Source organism: Gossypium raimondii, chromosome 7 (assembly GCF_025698545.1).
Source record: "Gossypium raimondii isolate GPD5lz chromosome 7, ASM2569854v1, whole genome shotgun sequence".
Classification (NCBI taxonomy): domain Eukaryota; kingdom Viridiplantae; phylum Streptophyta; class Magnoliopsida; order Malvales; family Malvaceae; genus Gossypium; species Gossypium raimondii.
Genome location: NC_068571.1, coordinates 11,609,388 through 11,629,031, shown reverse-complemented (window position 1 = coordinate 11,629,031; position 19,644 = coordinate 11,609,388). Strand labels below are relative to the sequence as shown.

Sequence of the window (19,644 nt, the reverse complement as noted above, 5' to 3'; positions counted from 1 at the left end):
TTATGGCATATTCTGTTTTGCCCTTGTGGCGCACTTTGCTAAGTTTGTATGGTAAGATGTGATTGTCCGCCCTTATGATGTGGTTATCCACCCTTATGGTAAGTTTTGGTTAAATTCTAATTGTTCTGTGATAGGTATTGCTAAGATAAGGTTATGATATGTTTTAAGTTAAATTGGTTGAATTAGATCTGTGAAGTAATCGAATAATTATTTCAAGGAAGTTCTTTAAAATAAGTGTGTATTTGTATGTGTGAAAAGGGTATCTGCCATGGTAATCTGCTAAAGTTGAATATCAGCATATTTGTAAGACATAAGAAATTGTCAATTTGAATTCATCTGCATTATGTAGTGCTGAAATATAAGTATCCGGGAGCCATCAAGTTTGAATAATGTCATGTTTTCTTTGGAGATCTAATAGAATATGAGTTATCTTGAATATTTGATGTTGGAATATAGTTGTGTGGAATTCAGCTGAATGATTTGTGAAGTACATTACTATAGTGGGGTTTGTATGGTATTGAATCAAGTTATGATTAGATCTGTAATCTGATAATATTCAAATCTGCATGAGTATCTGCCAAGCGTGTATGTATCCTCCATTAATTAGTATCAGTGAAAAACTGTTTTGGAACAAGTGTATGCGTGAAGAAATGGTCCATGTGAGTTGGGCTCTGAAGGTTTAATATTTTGAGTAGTATTTTTGTGGTTAAGTGATAGAAGAGATTAATGTAATGTCTGGAAGGTTCCTAAGTTAGTTAGTTAAGAGAAAATTGACATGTTAAGAATATGATAGTTGGCGTGTAAGTATATGCCGAAATTGTAATAGAATCCGCCAAGGTAATTGGCGTATAGATGTTATTCAAATATTATGAAATATTCGCCAAGGTAATTTTTAGGTTAAAGCTCACTAAGTTCTCTTGAACTTACAATGTTTGTTGTTGTTCCAAGTGTATGGTAAGAGTATGTGTCAGGAGGGACAATGCTAGAAGTTTGCAAAGGTAGCGACAAAGTGGGTCATTATGCACACAGTAGAAAAGTGGCATATTGTAGGGTTGCACCCTATGCGTCTGCCTTAAGCCAACTTTTGTACTGTAATGAGTTATATCAAATCTGATGTAATAATCTTATTTTTATATATTTTCCTTTGTTATTAAGATATTAAGACTTTTAATAAAAATAAAAGAAAAATGTTTTTAGTAAAGAGTGTCTGTCATCTGTTGTTTTTGAAAAATTTGTTAAGTAGTATGTGTAGTAACACCCAAGATTTGGGCCCCGTGAATCAGATCTGGTTGAGGGTGTTACCAGTTGGTATCAAAGCTATCGGTTTAGTCAGTCCTTTGGCAAATAAGTGAATCAAACCTGTATGCATAATATGTCGATCCTGGCTTAGTCCCTCAGGTATGTGAAATCTATGTTTGCATGAAAAATAGTTGTTTTTGTAATATTGAGATAAGTAAGACAATGGGGGGAAAGAAAAGATATATTCATTGATGAAGTCTGCAAAAAATATTTCATTGTAACAAAAAAAAAAGTACAAGACAAAATAAAAAGAAATTTTAGTTCCCCTTCTCAGCTTGATGATCAGTGGGTTCAGCAGAGACCTCTTCTGCTTGTTCCAAGTCCTCTGGAGCCTTTTCTTAATCAATAGAATCTTTTGAGTTTTCTTCTTTACCCTCTACTTCAAGCGTATTGGGGGAGAAGAAATAAGCAGTCTGTTTCCAGTTCTCTTGAAAGTCTTCCCAATCCTTACCTTCATGATGGTAGACATTAAAGCTCATAGAATCAATTGAGATATCCTTAAAAAAAATTGAAGTCTACCTGACTTAGATTCATTGGGCCAACGACCACTTGAGTGTGAAGAACCAAGTTGGAACTTAACTCGGGCAGTACTTTAGGCAAGTTCTATGTGGTATCTTCCTGATATTTTCTAAGGGCTTCTTCACTGGATTGGCATAGACCATCCAACTCAGCCTTATGGCGTAGCTCCTGAGCCTTAAGTTGCTCCTTTAGAGAAGACTCGCTCTCCTCTAGTGATTCGAGTTTCTCTTCCAGTTGGGTGCATTTAGCTTGTGTATCCTTGAACTTAGTCTTACCAGTCGTGACATAGGAATTAAGTTGTTTGATCTTGTTCCTATAATTATGACTAGATTGGCGTAGTTCAACTATAGTCTGATCATCAGTTTTGATTGCCTCCTCTAAACTAGAAACATTAGCATTATGAAAATAATTGAATTCTTGGAAGAGACTACTCCAAAGCCCATATTCTACAGAAAGGGCTTGTGAGGACTTCACCAATAAGGAAAGAGGAGACAATCCTGGATTTGGAGAAAGATAAGAGCTGAAAGACTCTTACATCTGAAGTGGTATAATGTTATTCTATCTCGAAAAGATAAAACTAAGATAAACAAAAGATAACCTTGATGTACATAAGCCATGCCATGGAAAGAATTCATTTGTTTCTTTAGAAGATGTCTTTTGGGGCTGAGAACTGATGGGAACCACTAGCTATTCTGAAGGTAATGTTTCTGCTAAAACCTTAGCTAGAGAAGGATCAACATTCTGAACTAGGGAGTCTACAGAATGGGTTAAATCCTAAGGGTCCTAGGTTCAAGTCTCCTCACTCCCATATTTTTTATTTAAATTTTTGATCAACTAAATCATGCTACACCTTATTGCCATCCATCACCTCTTCCCATGCTTAAGGGAGATTATTTCCCATCTTTTCAAGTCAACATACCATATTTACTCCCACATGATCCCCTTTTTACTCCATTGTTTTCTCTACATGCCTTTTTTTTTCTATATCTTTGCCATATGAAGTGGTTCATTGTACCTAGACAACCTAATTCACTATTGAACCAATTTTCTCATCACACTCCCCCTCTATTGCCGTCCCTCTCTCTAGCTCCTCCCTTTCTCTCTATTTTTTTCTTTCTTTTGTTTTATCCATTAATCACCTTTGCATTTTTCATCCTCTCGTCCACCACTACCTTGTCAAGCAAACCACTACTGGACCTCCACATTGCCGCCACACATCTCATACATTTTTACCCCTCTGCACTACAGCACCACCATTCACCACATTTGCGCACCACTATATAAAATAACCACTTTTTCTTATTCTCTTTTTCTTATTCTTATTTTCGTTCACACCTTCTTTTCCTATTATCGTATCACTCCTCCTTAGTCTTTTTTGTATAACTTAAAATATCTTTTAAAGTATTAAAAGTTGCATAAGTTAATTTTAAATAAAAGCTTAACACTAAACAATACAAACTTCATTTCTATAAGACCATAAAATGCAAACATCGGGTACAACATTTAATTTCGTCCAGACCGTGAAGATTGGCCAGTATAAACGTTTCATGGGGACACTTGCTCCAATTGTGGCCGACTGTTCTACATATGGTCCAACACTTTGGACCGACCTCTTCTCGGATGTCCATGTCATTTTGAATCCTCGTCGTTGTTGGTCAAACTTTGACTTTCCTACGTAGTGACCTATTTGGCAACATCTCGAACATAGGCAGTTGCACTTCCCATGTTGATACATCCCTTAATATGGAGAACTCGTTACCTTAAATAGGCAATGTACATTCAAGCGTGTACACATCATCGATATATTGTTTGACATTCAAATTGAAAGTAGTACACACTGCAACTACATGCGCACGTGGGTACCATAGTGTTTCGGATATCAACTTCGTAGGACCATGGCGAGATCCCCGGCTAACGACTGATGTACTCTGTCACTCAAAAAATTTCCAAGTTCCAGGAATATAGTTTTGCATTCATGGACCTCACCCTCTAAGCTTTCTTTTCATGGAATTCCTAACATCTTCGACGTGCGGGTCTCCTACCTCGAACTATTTTGCTTGTCTCAACCCCATTTTTGACATCAAGGTTGCCAGCCTATAAAACGTGGCTAAAAAATCGCTAAAATTGGCAAGTGACATGTACGCCTCAAGACGAAATTAATGGCCTCAACAAAGTTGGTCGTCATATAACCATATTGGTACCCCGCATCCAAATATTGAACCTATTGCCACAGCTCCATTCTACCCAACCACTATCTAAGAGAAAGATCGGACACCGCTATATCAGTCTCCAATCTCGATAGCTTATGTCCAAATTGATGTGGTTCTAGCTCGTACCCTAAGTATGTATTCTGATAAAACACATTACCATCCCTTTTAGTAAATGGACTTGAGATATTTACAGATACAACTTTAAATATGATATTTTTACCCATGTTTACGATTCATTTGCGCCAGTCTTTGTTCTTGTACTCATTGTGGAAGTTAACAGCGATGTGGCGAATAAAGTAGACAGACCTCCACGGAACCTTGGATTGCTGAATCGCAACAACAAGACCCTTTGATCTGTCGGAGACAATGCAAATATTGTCTTGCCTAACAACATGCCTCCGCAAGTTCTACATGAAAAATGCCCACGATTCAGAGTTCTTTGACTCCACGATAGCGAAAGTGATCTATAGTACATTTCATTACCGTCTTTTGCAACTACAATAAGAAGTATATAAGTGTATTTTCCATAAAGTCACATTCCATCAACCTGCACTAGAGATTTGTAGTGGGAGAAGACCCTAAGACATGAATAAAAAATCCAGAAAAATCGAAGAAAAACTCTTTTCCCCAATTCCAACTGTCTATTTAGGTCTTTATAAGGCAACGTTTGCAAGTCCATGATAGTTCTTGGGACATACTCTACCATCGTTGAAATCCAACCCTGAAGTTTATTGCATGACTCATCCCATTCGCCGTACAATTGTTGCATGGCCATTTGTTTCGCCCACCATGCTTTCCTGTACGACACTCTGTACTGAATCGGGCTTGCATGTCCGCAATCAATGTCGACATAGGAATGGTTGGGCTATCTTTCACTAGTGGCATGATGTAGTTGCAGATACTTTGGGTATCCAATTTCTGGTTGTCTTGAGTCATATGTGCGACAATGCATGTATGACTCCCTTCTAATTTTTGTATTTGCCACTATTGAGTCCTCTGCATAAATGCAACCTGAACCCACCAGCTACACCCATCGTCGTCTCTTCAACATTCCCCAACATATAATATCGGTGTAGACTTGACAACCTTGTAATCATTCAACACCTTCATGTTGTACTGTTTGATGGAAAACACACAGTCTGCCTTGTTCTCAAATCATGGGCAACGAATAACTCTTCCAGCTGCAAATTTGACCTCAATTTGTGAGCAGGTATTATATTAGTGTACTCAGGGAACTTGGGTGTATGCATTGCATCAGATGAATGCGTTGCATTTGAAGCTATGCTCAACATGCCACCTCCAGGGTCATTTCGTAAAACAATGCCACAATTCGAGTTACTGAATGAAGGGTTGTGAGCATCTTCAACCTCCTTTAGGACTTCATCATCGATATCGTCCAGAAGCTCATCAATATCTGTGTCACTAAAATCTTCAACATCCTAATAAAAATCTTCACCATTATTGGTCCCTTCTCCAACGTCTTCCTCGGTGCCTATAACCTTCGGATGTATTTGTAGACTGGGACTCGGTGTAGGGTTGTTACACAAATTCTCAGCATAACTTGGATTTTCAAGCATATGCTGTGTCCCTCCACATTCTAACTAAATTTTCCATTCAACATTAAGATCAAAGTTAAATCCATGATGTTGACTTATTGGACTAACATTCTCAATAGGCTCTAAGTCCGCTAACTCAACAAATAACTCAACTAGTTGGGGGTTCTCATTCCCAGTCGACTACTATATTTCCATCATAGTGCCCAAGTCATCATCATCTAATAGTTGCATCTCACAAAATTTCAATGGATCTGTAGAGATTGAAAACTTGTAAAATAATCTGGACAACACCTTTCCACAATGGATAGCTATCTTTGCATTGATCTTCCTTTTCATTTCTTCCAACTTCACAGTTTTATTAAATCGCAACCCTACTCTCTGCAGACCTTGAAGTACACAACTAACAAGACCTTCTACAATTTCACCATAAAAAAAGAACATACACCTAAAACACTTCGTTATTTATCTTCAACAAATTTTTGAGCTCTCCTACTAAACACAACAATTTCTTTTTTTTTTCTTCTCTTCTAGTTCATCTATTACAAAAATGCTTCAATATATCTATATATGTAGGACAACCAAGGTGTTGGAGCCATAAAGAATTTTGAGCGTACACAACTAACAAGACCTTCTACAATTTCACCATAAAAAAAGAACGTACACCTAAAACACTACGTTATTTATCTTCAAAAATTTTTTTAGCTCTCCTACTAAACACAACAATTTCTTTTTTTTTTTCTTCTCTTCTAGTTCATCTATTACAAAAATGCTTCAATATATCTATATATGTAGGACAACCAAGGTGGTGGAGCCATAAAGAATGGCTCTACCAAAATAAAATATCATTTTTTAATAAAGTGGTGGCGCCATTTAGAATGACTCCACAAAATAAAATATTATTTTTTAAAAATTTTAAATTAAAAAAACACTGGAAATGCACTGGTGGCGTCATTTAGAATGGCTCCACCAAAAAGACACTAACAATAAAAAACAAAAAAAAGGACACTGGCATTAAAAATAGAGACGTTGGCATTGAAAACTAGTGGTGTCAAATTATTTGGCTCCACGAAAAAAGGAATATTTTTAAAGCCCCCCAATTTTTCAAAAATAACAATATTTTCCTAGTATTTATACAGGTGACGCCATTCTACATGACTCTACAAAAAAATGAATTTTTTATCCCGGTTACTGACATGGCATGTTGGTGGTGACAAACTCTTTGGCTCCACCAACTTTCATTATAGATTTTAGGTCATTTACATGTTTAATTAGAAAAATGGGTCATTTGCATAATTAATCAATTTTTTGGGTTATTTTTGTAAAAAGGCCAAATTAAATCACTTTGGTTTCTATTTCATAATCCATAAAGACAAGTAGAGAACATAGGGATACCTTAGGCCTCCTCAAATTCTTTTGCAAATCTTTTTTAGCAATCTCAGCTTGTTGAGATATCAATGCAACATCTAAACCTTGAGAAGCCCAGTTGCTCCAATAATGGTTGAAAATGGAGTAGGTGGCACACTTGGAATCAACAAACCATATTAAGCCATTTTTGAATACCCAAGCCTTTTATGGTGTTCTTGAGGCATATTAAGAACCACAACAACTCCTACAATGGTATTACTACTAATTACAACTCGACTTGAAGCGTCATCCAACTCTTCCCCAGTCCTTTCTGGAATTGCTCTTCTTCCCACAACTTCTCCTCATCATCATCATTTTCCTCATCATGAATCTTCTATTTCCTTGAAACTACACCAATTGCTCTCTCATCAACAATATTAAACACACCCTCTTTTTCCACTTTTACCGAACAACCGCCCTCAGAACTCTGGTTCCTCCTCATCATTACCACCACGATTACTCCTACTATCCAATGATATATAATCAGGAGCAAGCCTTACAAAAGACTTTCGATCCCAATCCTTCTTTACCTTGATAGAATCAATAGTTGTCTGGCTAGGAAAGACCAAAGAATCTATATCTACTTCTTTACCAATCGATATCGTTGCCAACCTAGACCATGCTTTGTCTTTATCAAGTTTATGTTGGGGGACATTCTCTTTATGGGAGTTCAAATTCTGGGATTGGGGTTTGAGAAGGTCTTTGAGAACAATTTTAGGCTCAGATGACATGAAGAAAGCCCGTGAAGAAGGGGTAGTAAGGGTGTACGTGTTTTTTTAGAGCTCAAGTAATGCTTCTTTTGCGTAAGCATCGACTTAGGATTGTACATTGGAATGTAAAGAGGAAGAGCTTTTGCGGTCTTTCATGAATGTAATCTTGTAGGCAGATGAGGGTTTGGAAAAATGAGTGATTTTTTTTTCTTTTTTTATCTCTGTTTCTATTTGAAGATAATTTGGTTATTTCTTCTTCATTTTCATCATAAGAAAAACTGAGGAGTTTTGGAGGTTTCTTCATGGTGGGTTTTGAAGATGAGGGTTTTGTGGTGGCAGTGGCAGTGGCAGTGTTAGTGGTGGGGTTGTTTTTTTATTATCATTATTGTTGTCATCGTTGTCAATGTCAAGACCACAATGATGGAAGTTTTTGGCTCTAGTACTGCTGCTAATGGTTAATGAAAATTTCTATAACACGGTATAGAAATAGAATTAAATGGTTTTTTCCCCTATGTCTAAAGCTTCAAAGGCACTATGAAAAAAATCACTTTTAAAGGGAAGAACAAAAATACATGAATAAAGGAAATAAATGACAATGCGTTGGAATTTTAGAAGTGATCATGGGCCGGACTGATGTCACTAAGTAATTGGTAACTCATGGTTGAATACATGTAATTTTATAGAGAAAATATTCAGTCACATAGACAAACAAACTGAAACTTATTGGAAAAGACCCAATTATACTCAATAAAACAACAATAGGGAACACATCAATAGTAATTCTAATGAAGTGAAAACAATTTATTCACTCGACAAACATACATTAATATTAATGCATTCATGAGTGAATCTAATATATAGATGCTAAAATTATGCTTTAATGCGATGTAATAGAGAGGAACTCAAAGCTACATGGACATCTATAGATCCTAGAAATACTCAAAGACTCCTCTTAAATTAGACTTCTAATAAACTATGGAAATAAGGAGTAAAAAAGATCAATGGAATATGGAAAAGAAAAAAGTAGATATTGAAATTAAAAACTAAGACATTGAAAAATATACTAAAAGGAAAAACATAAACATATCATCTAAAAGAATAAAATAAAATGAAATGAAATATCTTGAGTTATCTGAAATTCATATAAGCATTAATCTGACACTTAATGTGCATTACCTAAACCGAGATAACTCACGTAAAAAGAATGAGTGCCAAATAAATTGAAGAATAAAAGGAACTGAAAAAAAAGTTTTCATTAAACAAAAGAATAAAAATTAACAAATTGGAATGATATTGTAGGGAATTAACTCGTTTATACAACAAATAAGTAAATAAAGTAGAAAATTGAAAAGATCGAACATATAAATTTTACGTGAAAAAACTCCTCAAATGAGGACAAATAACCACGAGCAAAAGGAGATTTCACTAAATAGAAAAAAAGTTTACAAGAGATGGAGAGAATCAAAAGAAAAAATTGAAGCCCCAATAGAAAATCCCTTCAAACTCAAAGAAAAGAATTCTCTCAATCTTAATATTTTCTTTATGTAAAACCTGGAGTAACTAAGGTCTATTTATATGCTAAAATTAGTAGCATTTATGACTAGAATATCTTTAAGTTAATCAAACTTTAAGTGAGAAACTAAAATAGAGTTTAATCAAGAGAAGAAAATTGAGAAACTTGAGGAGTATGTCGCCACGTGGTGATGTGGTGTTTGGTCATCGGGACGAGGGATGATCACGTTGTCAAGGCAAGGGATTTCTTCTCGTCATGACATCAACTTCTCATCGGGACGAATAACTTCTTCTCGTTGTGAAGAACTTCTCATCGTGATGTCACACACTGTTTTGGTCAAAATGCGATGCATACTTCTACAAATCCTTACCTTGACTTGTATTTGACTTAACTCATTTACCAAGCCTTATTATGGGCGTAGTTTGATTTTTTTTAATACTTACCAAGTCCAAGCAATGTTTGAACTTTGAAACTGGAAGAATTTTTCTCAACATGTCGACTGGATTGTGTTCTGTACCAATTTTATGAATCCGAACATCCCCTTGAATGATCACCTCTCAAACAAAGTGATAACAATTTCATGATGTACCTGGTCTTTGGTGAGATGTATGACACTTTGACTATCACAATATACGACAATTTTCCCTTTCTCATTAACTAGTTCACTAAACAGACCTCTTAACCAAATTGCTTCTTTTACAGCTTCAGTGATTGCCATGTATTCTACTTCAGTAGTCGATAAGGCCATTGTAGCTTGAAATCTAGCTTTCCAGCTAATGGCACAATTTTCGAAAGCAAATAGATAACATGTGAGAAACCTCCTTTGATCTAAGTCTCCTACACAATTTGAATCAACATATCCAAGTAAACCCTTTTGGCTTCTTCCGAACTCTAAGCACATGTTAGAAGTACCTCGTAAATATTTGAATATCCACTTAACTGCATGCTAGTGTAACCTACCTGGTCGGGACGAGTGCATACCATTGCATACATCAAACTTTTGACTGCCTCGAGTAAGATACTTTTGACATGTACCTTTTTTCTTCTTTATTTTGGGGAGAATCAGAAACTGAAAGTTTAAAGTGTATAGCTAAGGGAGTACTTACCAATTTTGAGTCTTGCATCTCAAATAGCTCAAGGATCTTCTTGTTATACCTTTGTTGCGAAAAAAAACACTATCCTGATATGTCTATCTCTTGAGATTTCCATCCCCAAAATTTTCTTTGCTGCACCTAAATTATTCATCTCAAGCTTATAGTTAAGCATGGTTTTAAGTCGTTCAGTTTCAGATGGATCCGTAGCCACAATTAACATATCATCAACATAAAGTAAAAAATATATGAATGAACCATCACCAAAACATTGTAAATATACACAACTGTCATACTTACTTCGTGAAAAACCAATACTTAACATGAATGAGTCAAACATTTTATACCACTGCCGAGGAGACTGTTTTAGATCGTATAATAATTTTTAAAAAAGGCAAACATGATCTTTCTTACATTCAATTCTGAAGCCTTCTAGTTGTTGCATGTATATGTCCTACTCAAGATCACCATGAAGGAAATCAATCTTCACATCTAACTGCTTTAACTCAAAATTGTTTGATGCAACAAGAGCTAAAAGCTCCCGAATGGACATATATTTCATAACGGGAGAGAAAACATCATGGAAATCAACTCCCTCCACTTGACTGTAGCCCTTGGCGATCAATCTTGCCTTGTACCGAATGTCGTTTGAACCCGAACCCTTCTTCTTAAACACCCATTTGTAACCAACTATTTTCTTACCGATAGGTGGTTTAACTAACTATCAAGTCTCATTCTTTTAAAATGATTCCATCTCTTCTTCCATAGCAAAGAGCCATTTTCCAAATTCAGAGGCCTAAACTACTTTCGAATAGCATAAAAGTGTTGGATTTAGTGCCCTAAGTGTAGTATTTTCGTCAATATACATTTGTAATTTTTTCTTACAGATTGTTTAATATAAATTTTCATTGACTACGATTAATATAATTTGTATTATTTTTCTCAAATGGTTTTTGCACGCAAAATAAAATGGAAGCAAATGTTGCTCATTGGTTATCTAAATTTTTAACTAATACTAAGTTGTATTACGTGGTCAAATCGTAGTACGAAAAGATAAATTCTATTAGTAGACGAACCTAAACATGTCTTTAGTCTAATAAAAAATTAGCAAATCGATTGAAAGACTAATATGTCGTCTATCAAGTCCAATTGGGGAGATGTCTTATCTTAGGCATCGGAGCGGATGACTCTTAAAAGATAGAGACATAGATGTAACTGACTAGACTGACAAGACATCGGATAAAACTCAAACAAAATAGATCATGAATCTATTTATGGACTTATTCACTTGTGACATTCATAGTGTGGCATACCTAAATCCTAAGTGGATGACAACTATGTGTAACAACCCGTTTTCAGTGAAATCGAAACAGTAGTTTCAAGAACACAAATATGAGTCCGGAAGGAAAATTTTATTTTAATATTATTACATGGTCTGTATCATGATAGGAATCTCGTATGGAAATTTCGTTAAGAAAATTTTACTGATTACATGTTTAATTAGATGGGAAGGACTAAATTGTATAAAATGAAAAAGTTGAATTCTATTAGCTATAAGTATCAAATAACTATGGAATTCAAAATTGGAGGTCTTTATATGGTAAATAAACCATTTAGAGGAGTTAGTAGATAAGTATGCTTAGTCATCAATGAAAAATTAAATAAAGAAAATGATTAAATTGGAAAGATGAAATAATAAAAGATGATATTTTAATTAAATAAGAAATATCATCATTTTATATCATCTTTCCCCAAATTAAATACAGGTAAACCCTAGTTAGAAGAGCTTGAAGATAGCAAACTTATTTGGCTTAATTGGGTAAGTAATCTTGTCCCGTTTTTAGTAATTTTTATATTTCCGGGATCGTAATAGCTTAATCTAGCTATCTCGGGGATTAATTTGTAAAGTTACCAAAGTAATAGGGTTTTTCCATTAATGAGCATGCATGAATTATGAAGTTTTATGGTAGAAATTGAAAGGTTGTTGATAGATAAACAACTTTTGTAAAGGAAATTTTGATGAAATTATGATTCAGGGACTAAATTGAAAAGATGTAAAATTCATGAAAAAATTCTAAATTTTATGAAATACATGGGTTGCTATTGTTATACATGAAAATCGGTTAGGCTTGGAATAAGGATTAAATTGCATGAATTTCATTTTCCGAGCCTAAGGATGAAATCGAAATTAATTAAAAGTATAGAGGCAAACGGTGATTTTTCCTAAGATGTGAATTGGATTGAATTGAATTTGAATTTTATTAAATTAATTTTAAATTCATTCATATATATCTGGATAGACCAAATACGGAGTTAGATCGAGGAAAAGAAAAAGTGTCGGATTAGTAGATTTTGCATACACGAACACTTATCGAGGTAAGTTCGTGTAAATAAATTGAGAATTTATATGTGTTAATTGAATTATATGTATGTTATTGTATTATTACCATGTATATGAAATTAATCGCATATCTGACGATGACCGAAAAGTATTAAGTCCCGTTTGAATAAATAAAATTCGATGGATACAGGGTTCCCGAATTGGTTGTGATCCTGCATGTGTTGCGGACACATTGCAGCTCGCAAGAGCATCCCGATAATAGCTCTCATGAGCATCTCGATATTTGGCTCTCACGAGCTTCCCGTTATATGGTTCTTACGAGCTTCCTGTTAATAGCTCTTGAGAGCATCCCGATTGGTTATGATCCTGCATGTGTTGTGGACACACCGCAGCTCTTATGAGCATCCCAAAATATGGCTCTTCGGAGCTTCTCAATAACTAGATCTTATGAGCTTCCCGATTAATGGCTCTTAGGACTTACTAATATTGGCTCGTATGAGCTTCCCGTTAATGGCTCTCCGGAGCTTTCCGTTTCATGGCTCACATGAGCTTTCCATTTATGTACATGTATGAGCATTCCTGAATATGAATTGACGGATGTCATATTTGTGTACTTCGTGTGTACTATCCGTGTATCTATCGATATTTTAAATAATTCAACAGGCCAAATCTTGACATGAGAAAACAAGATTTGGAAATGAATCATTGCCCGTATATGTATGATATACATGGAATTGATATATGAACACAAGAAGTGGAAATTGTGAACATGGAATTTGATATTTGACGAGCTCATATATGATTCTTGGTAATCATGTAAAACACATGACTAACATATTTGGTGAGATTATGTGTTTAGGTTATTAGCCAAATTGCTTTGGTTGTACTATGTATGCTTACCTTGAATACAAATGTATGGTAAGTTAATTTCCCGTTATACGAATTTACTAAGCATTAAATGCTTACTCTGTTTTATTTTTCCCTATCTTATAGTACTCTAAAGATCGTAAAGGTTGGAAGCTAGTCAGGGCTACGCCACACTATCCATCGGCCCATTTCACTATATATAGAAAACTAATTTTCGTTATAATGGCATGTATAGGGTAATTTAGCCAATGTTGGCTTAAAAATATTTTGATGTAAATAGCCATTGGAATGGCTTGAGTTGGACATATTTTTATATGTATATGTATGTGTGGCTTAATATGTTTGTTTTGTTTAATATGGTTGAATAATGAATAATTTATGAGTATAATAATGTATGGTTTGAGATAATATATGATTAGAGAAATATGCATATAGGTTTATATGATCAATTAAGTAAGATAGAAAACTTAGACATATGGGGTGGTATGATATGTGTTAAAATTGGTTTTGACTTGATTTAAATGTCTTGTATTGGTTGGTGAAAGTGTCGAAGTGTTGATGTAGGTGGAAGACAAATTGGGTGAGAAAAGTGGTATTAGAATTGGCCTATTTTCGTCCATACGGGCAGAGACACGGGCATGTGTCTCAGCCGTGTGTGACACACGGCCTAGCACACGGGCGTGTGATCTGGCCATGTGTCCCCTGCATCTTAAAAATTGAGAAACAGAATGCTTAAAATATCCACACAGCCTAGCACACGAGCATGTGGCTTGGCCGTATGAGCCAAGTCAGTAATCACCCTAAATTGGACACAGGCTGAGACACGACCGTGTGCCCCTATTTCGAATGTCCACGTGGCATGAGACACAGGCGTGTCTCTTGATCGTGTGAGCCACATAGCCTGGCCACACGGGTGTGTGTCCCCTGCACCTAGAAAAAGAAATTTAGAAGTTATGCGAAAAATTTTCTGAGTACCCGGTTTAGTCCTGACTTGTTTTTAATGTACATTTTGGATCTCGAGAGCTCATATAAGGGACAATATGATTGGATATGATCGACTTCTGATATGAATATTAAATTATATGAATTATTTGTATTTGATTTGTAAATTTTGGTAATGCTCCGTAACCCTGTTTCGACGATGGATATGGGTTAGGGGTGTTACATTATGTATGTGTGACTTGTACACTTTGATGTAAGTAAAAGTTTGAGTTCAAATAGATAAGGAATCAAAATTTGGTGCATTAGGTGTACGAATTCTGTAGTATGTATCATCATTCACAATAGTGGAAGTCATAACCCAAAACATGGGTAAATGATATCCTTTCACTGGCATTACATAGTTGATGAAAAGTAAACATGGCCACAGGTCGTCCGTTTCTGCGATGGATGACTCTATTACTATTTGATAGTGATTGAATTTTCATGAAGAAAGATGTAATGATTACCACAAGATAAAATAGGATCATATTGAGAGAACGAATATTATCCCAAAGAGATCAAGGATATCCTATGAGGGTAACACATTTATGACAAGGTCATTGGACAAGCATTGAGTAGTTGCTTTGGTAATGGTATGTTGTTTGGGAGAACTTAATCACGATACTATAGTGGAATGAATTTGTAACTATATAAGTTTATAAATAATAGGCGAAAAGTCAGAACCTAATTATAAATCATTCGAGCCTCAACTACATATGTCTAATCGATCCCTCTACTAGCTCGTTGAAACTAGAAATGAATTGCATGTTTGAATAAAATTGAACAGAATGAATAGAAAAAGAGAAATGGAAAACATTCAAAAATGATTATGATTTTTTTCAAAATGGAGAAATTGAATTATTTGGAAATGAATGTAGGTTTTCAAAAATGAAAATGAAAATGAAAATTTGCAATCCTATATAGAATTACTTATAAAACGATGGAAGAATGAGTTTATATTTTTGGACTATTTTGAAGCTCGAAAATGAAAATAAACCATTCGGTCATAGTGAACCTGTTGAGTTGTGACATATTGAATGAATTTTCTTGAAATTTTACCAGGATTAAAATCATCAAAATTTTACCGGGGGTAAAATTGTCAAAAATTTTACTAGGGTAAAACTAGGATGAGAAAATTATTTAATATGTAAATATTAAATTTTATTTTGAAAAAAAGAAAAATTGAATCAGGTTGGATCATATTACAAATTATTGGGTCAAAAAGGCCTAGAAGTACTCGTATTGGGCTCGATGTGAGAAAGACCCAAAACCCCTCATGTAAGGAGATGGGACGGTTGTCGCCCCATATATCTTATTTAAACTAGGATTTTTTTTGTGGAAATAAACTTCTACAACTCTACAATGGTTCTACCTTCTTTTCCTATAAATAGATGGCACCGGTAGAGCTATTTACACAACTTTGAGAGATTATTATTCTGCCGAAAAATAGAAAGAATTTATTCTCAACTTATAAACATATTTTTCAAAATAACAATTTTATCTGTTTCTATTAAAGAAGATAGAATTTTTGTTTTCACCCTAAAACGAAATAACTTTTTCTAGTTCTGTGTTTCGATTCAATTGGTTCGAGCCCACACTTGAAGCAGCTCGTGGTACGAGAATAGTGACGAAAATCGTTTGGATTAAAGTCGAGAACAACAAACGTCTTCTAAGTTGAAAACACAAGTATAATTCAGTTAAGATTCATTGCTATAAAAATCACAAATCGCGTCGATTTTCAAAATTTTATTTTTTCGTTGTGCAAGTAAACCGTTTTCAAATTGGTTTTTTTTCCAACAGAAAGGTCAGTTGAATCAATGCTCTTTGCAACACTTAGAGCGTATGCTACTAGGTTTCCTTCATAGTATTTCTATGGTGGTTGAATTTCTCGCATTTTCCTGTCACTAGCCAATTTGTAATTAGTTAATTGATATGGTAAGGGTACCTAAGAGTCGGATGAAGTCCCAAACTGATCCGGAACAGCTTCAACTTCGCAATTTTTAATTAGTTGCATCTTTTGCGACGTCGTGTGTTTGTCCATCGGGACAACAACCTTGTTCGTCATGACATTGCGATGTGGCTTTTTGTGTCATTGTGACGTCACCCCTATTTCTTCTGTCGACTCCATCTTGCTTGAGACACTCTAATATGTTGTGTCTTTAATTATATGTGACCCATTTTCTAACCGAAATATAGTAGATTCATCAAACGTAACATCTTTACTAACAATAGTTTTTTTTGGTTTTGGGACACTGCAATTTGAAACTTTCGTACCAGCAGAGTAACCCAAAAAGATGCACTTTACGGCCCTTGGTTTGAGCTTTCCCTAGCTAACTTTAGCATAAGCAGGATAACCAAAAATTCTGAGGTTAGAATAATTTGGAGGATTACCTGACCATATATCATCTGGGACTTTACTGTTCAATGCTCAATAAAGAGATCGATTCATTAAATAGCTTGCCAAAATGACAGGTTTAGCCCAAAATTCCTTCTCTAACCCTGCATTTGAAAGTATACAACGAACCTTTTCGAGTAAGGTTCTGTTCATCCTTTTAGTAACTCCATTCTATTGTGGAGTACTTACAACAGTGCAATGTCTCTCTATCCATTCTCGTTTACGATAATCATTAAACTCTAATGAACAAAACTCGAGACCATTATCCGTTCTCAACCGCTTCACAGACTTTTCGGTCTATTTCTCTAGCAACATTTTTCATTTTCTTGAAGATTTTGAAAACTTTGTTTTCCTGTTTCAAAAAATAAACTCAAACTTTCCTGGAGTGGTCATCAATAAAAGTTAGGAAATATTTATTACCTCCTTTTGAGATGTCAGGAGTTGAACCCCAGAAATTATAATGAATATAGTCGAGAGTCTCTTTTGTTCTATACATTGCTAAATCAAAACTTACCCGTGTCTGCTTCTCGTAAGTACAGTGCTCGCAGAAACCTAACTTACCAACTCCAGTGTCTTAAAAAAAACCTTGTTTACACAATGTTGTCATACCTCTCTCACTTATATGATCGAGTTGCATGTGCCAATGTTTGGTTGAATCGAAATCTATGGAGGAAAAATCATGTTGCATTATCGTGACGTCATAGTGGTCTTCGTCGCGACATGGCAACATTTTCAGCTCCTCTTCAGTAATTGCAATCGCACCAGTTACCATTGACTCTTGCAGAACGTATAAGTTGCCCTTTTCTGTCCTCTCATCACAACAAGAGATCTACGAGAAATTTTTAAGTCATTTGACTCAATAACAATCCTACAACCGTTAGAGTTTAAATTTCCCAATGAGATGAGATTTTTCATAAAGTGAAGTACATACCTGACATCTAACAGGGTCTGAATAATTCTATCATGCATCCTAATTTGTACTGTTCCTATTCCGGTTATCTTACATGGAGAATTATTCCCCATTAGCACAACTCCACCTTCAACTGAACTATACGTAGAGAACCAGTCCCTATTAGGACACATGTGATGGGAGCATCCTGAGTCTAAGATCCATTCGGAAGTAAGTTTGGAGTTTTCCCTTATCAACACCAACAAGAAATCATCACCTCTGTTTTCGACTACACTAGCATTAGCAACATTCTGACTTAATGTGGCCTATCTTCTTGCAATAGCCACATTTTTGTCTCGGTTTCTGGATTTTGATCTTGCCCTAAACCCGCTTTTATCTAACTTTTTGAATTGTAGTCCACATTAAATTAGGCCACATTTGATTTCTTATTTAGGCCTAACTCATTATTGAGTTTATCCTTACTGAGTAGATTTCTCTTCATGTATTCGAACGAGAGATTATCTCTCTCATAAATTAGAGTTCCCCTGAACGTTCTATAAAAAGAAGGCAAAAAACACAACAACAACATAGTCTGATCCTCATTCTTAATATCTATTTCAAGGTTCTCTAAATCATTTAGAAGGATAACAAACTCACTAAATGAGATTTAATGGACTCACCTTCGGACATTTTGAATGTTTAGAGATGTTGTTTTAACACTAACTTGTTGGCCAGAGATTTTCTCATATATAAGGCTTCTAGTTTCCTCCACAACATAAACATTTTCTCCATCAGAATCTCCTGCAACACATTATTCGTGAGGCATAGTTGAATAGCAGATAGAGCTTTCTCATCAAGCTCTTCCCGTTCTGACTGATCCATATTTGCGAGTTTCTTTCCTGTAACGACCTTTTCCAGACCGTTCTGAACCAGTATTGTTGTTGAACTTGCCAAAGACTGAAATTTGTGATTCCATCAAACTTCTCAATATCGAACCTTGTTGCTTCCATCTTAAACGGATTGGATGCGAAAATCGAACTAGTTCTAATACTAGTTTGTAGAGAATTAACCCATTTATGCAACAAACAAGTAAATAAAGTAGAAAATCGAAAAGATTGAACACACAAATTTTACGTGAAAAAACTCCTCAAATGAGGATAAAAAACCTCGGGAAAAAGAAGATTTCACTAAATAGAAAAAGAGTACAAGAGATGGAGAGAATGAAAAGAAAAACCAGATGCCCCAAAAGTAAATCCCTTCAAACTTAAAGAATAGAATTCTCTCAATCTTAATATTTTTTGTTATGAAAAACCTAGAATAACTAAGGCCTATTTATAGGCTGAAATTCGTAACATTTATTACTAGAATATCCCTAGGTTAATTAGAGTTTAAGTTGGAAACTAAAACAGAGTTTAACTGAGAGAAGAAAAATGATAAAATTGAGGAGCACATTGCCAAGTCATGACATGGCGTTTGATCACCGTGACGTCGAGACGAAGAACTTCTTCTCGTCGTGACATCACACACTCTTTTGGTCAAAATACAAAACATACTTCTACAATATTTAACCAATTTTTTTATTATAACTTAAACTTAGTTTCAATTGTAAGATGCATCGAAAATTTAAAAAGTCAGTTATGATTTAATAAGAAGTCGGACATTTGCTCCTAGAACACAAAAAGAATAGAAAGAAGGAAATAAAAAAGAAGAAAATGAGTAGATTAATTACAATTTTAAAGTACAATTCAGAAAAGAACCCTTTCAATACTATTTACCACAAACTAAACATTGAAACAATGAAAATGTTTCTGATCATCATGTGACGTCCATTATCAAAGAATTAAAGCAATAAAGAGACATGGAGAAAGG

At 35.0% G+C, this 19,644-nt stretch overlaps 1 pseudogene; it reads right to left on the bottom strand.

Moving 5' to 3' along the window:
- Positions 1–5,134: 5,134 nt before the first annotated feature.
- On the bottom strand, positions 5,135–18,751 carry LOC105764012 (transcriptional repressor ILP1-like; annotated as a pseudogene).
- Positions 18,752–19,644: the final 893 nt, after the last annotated feature.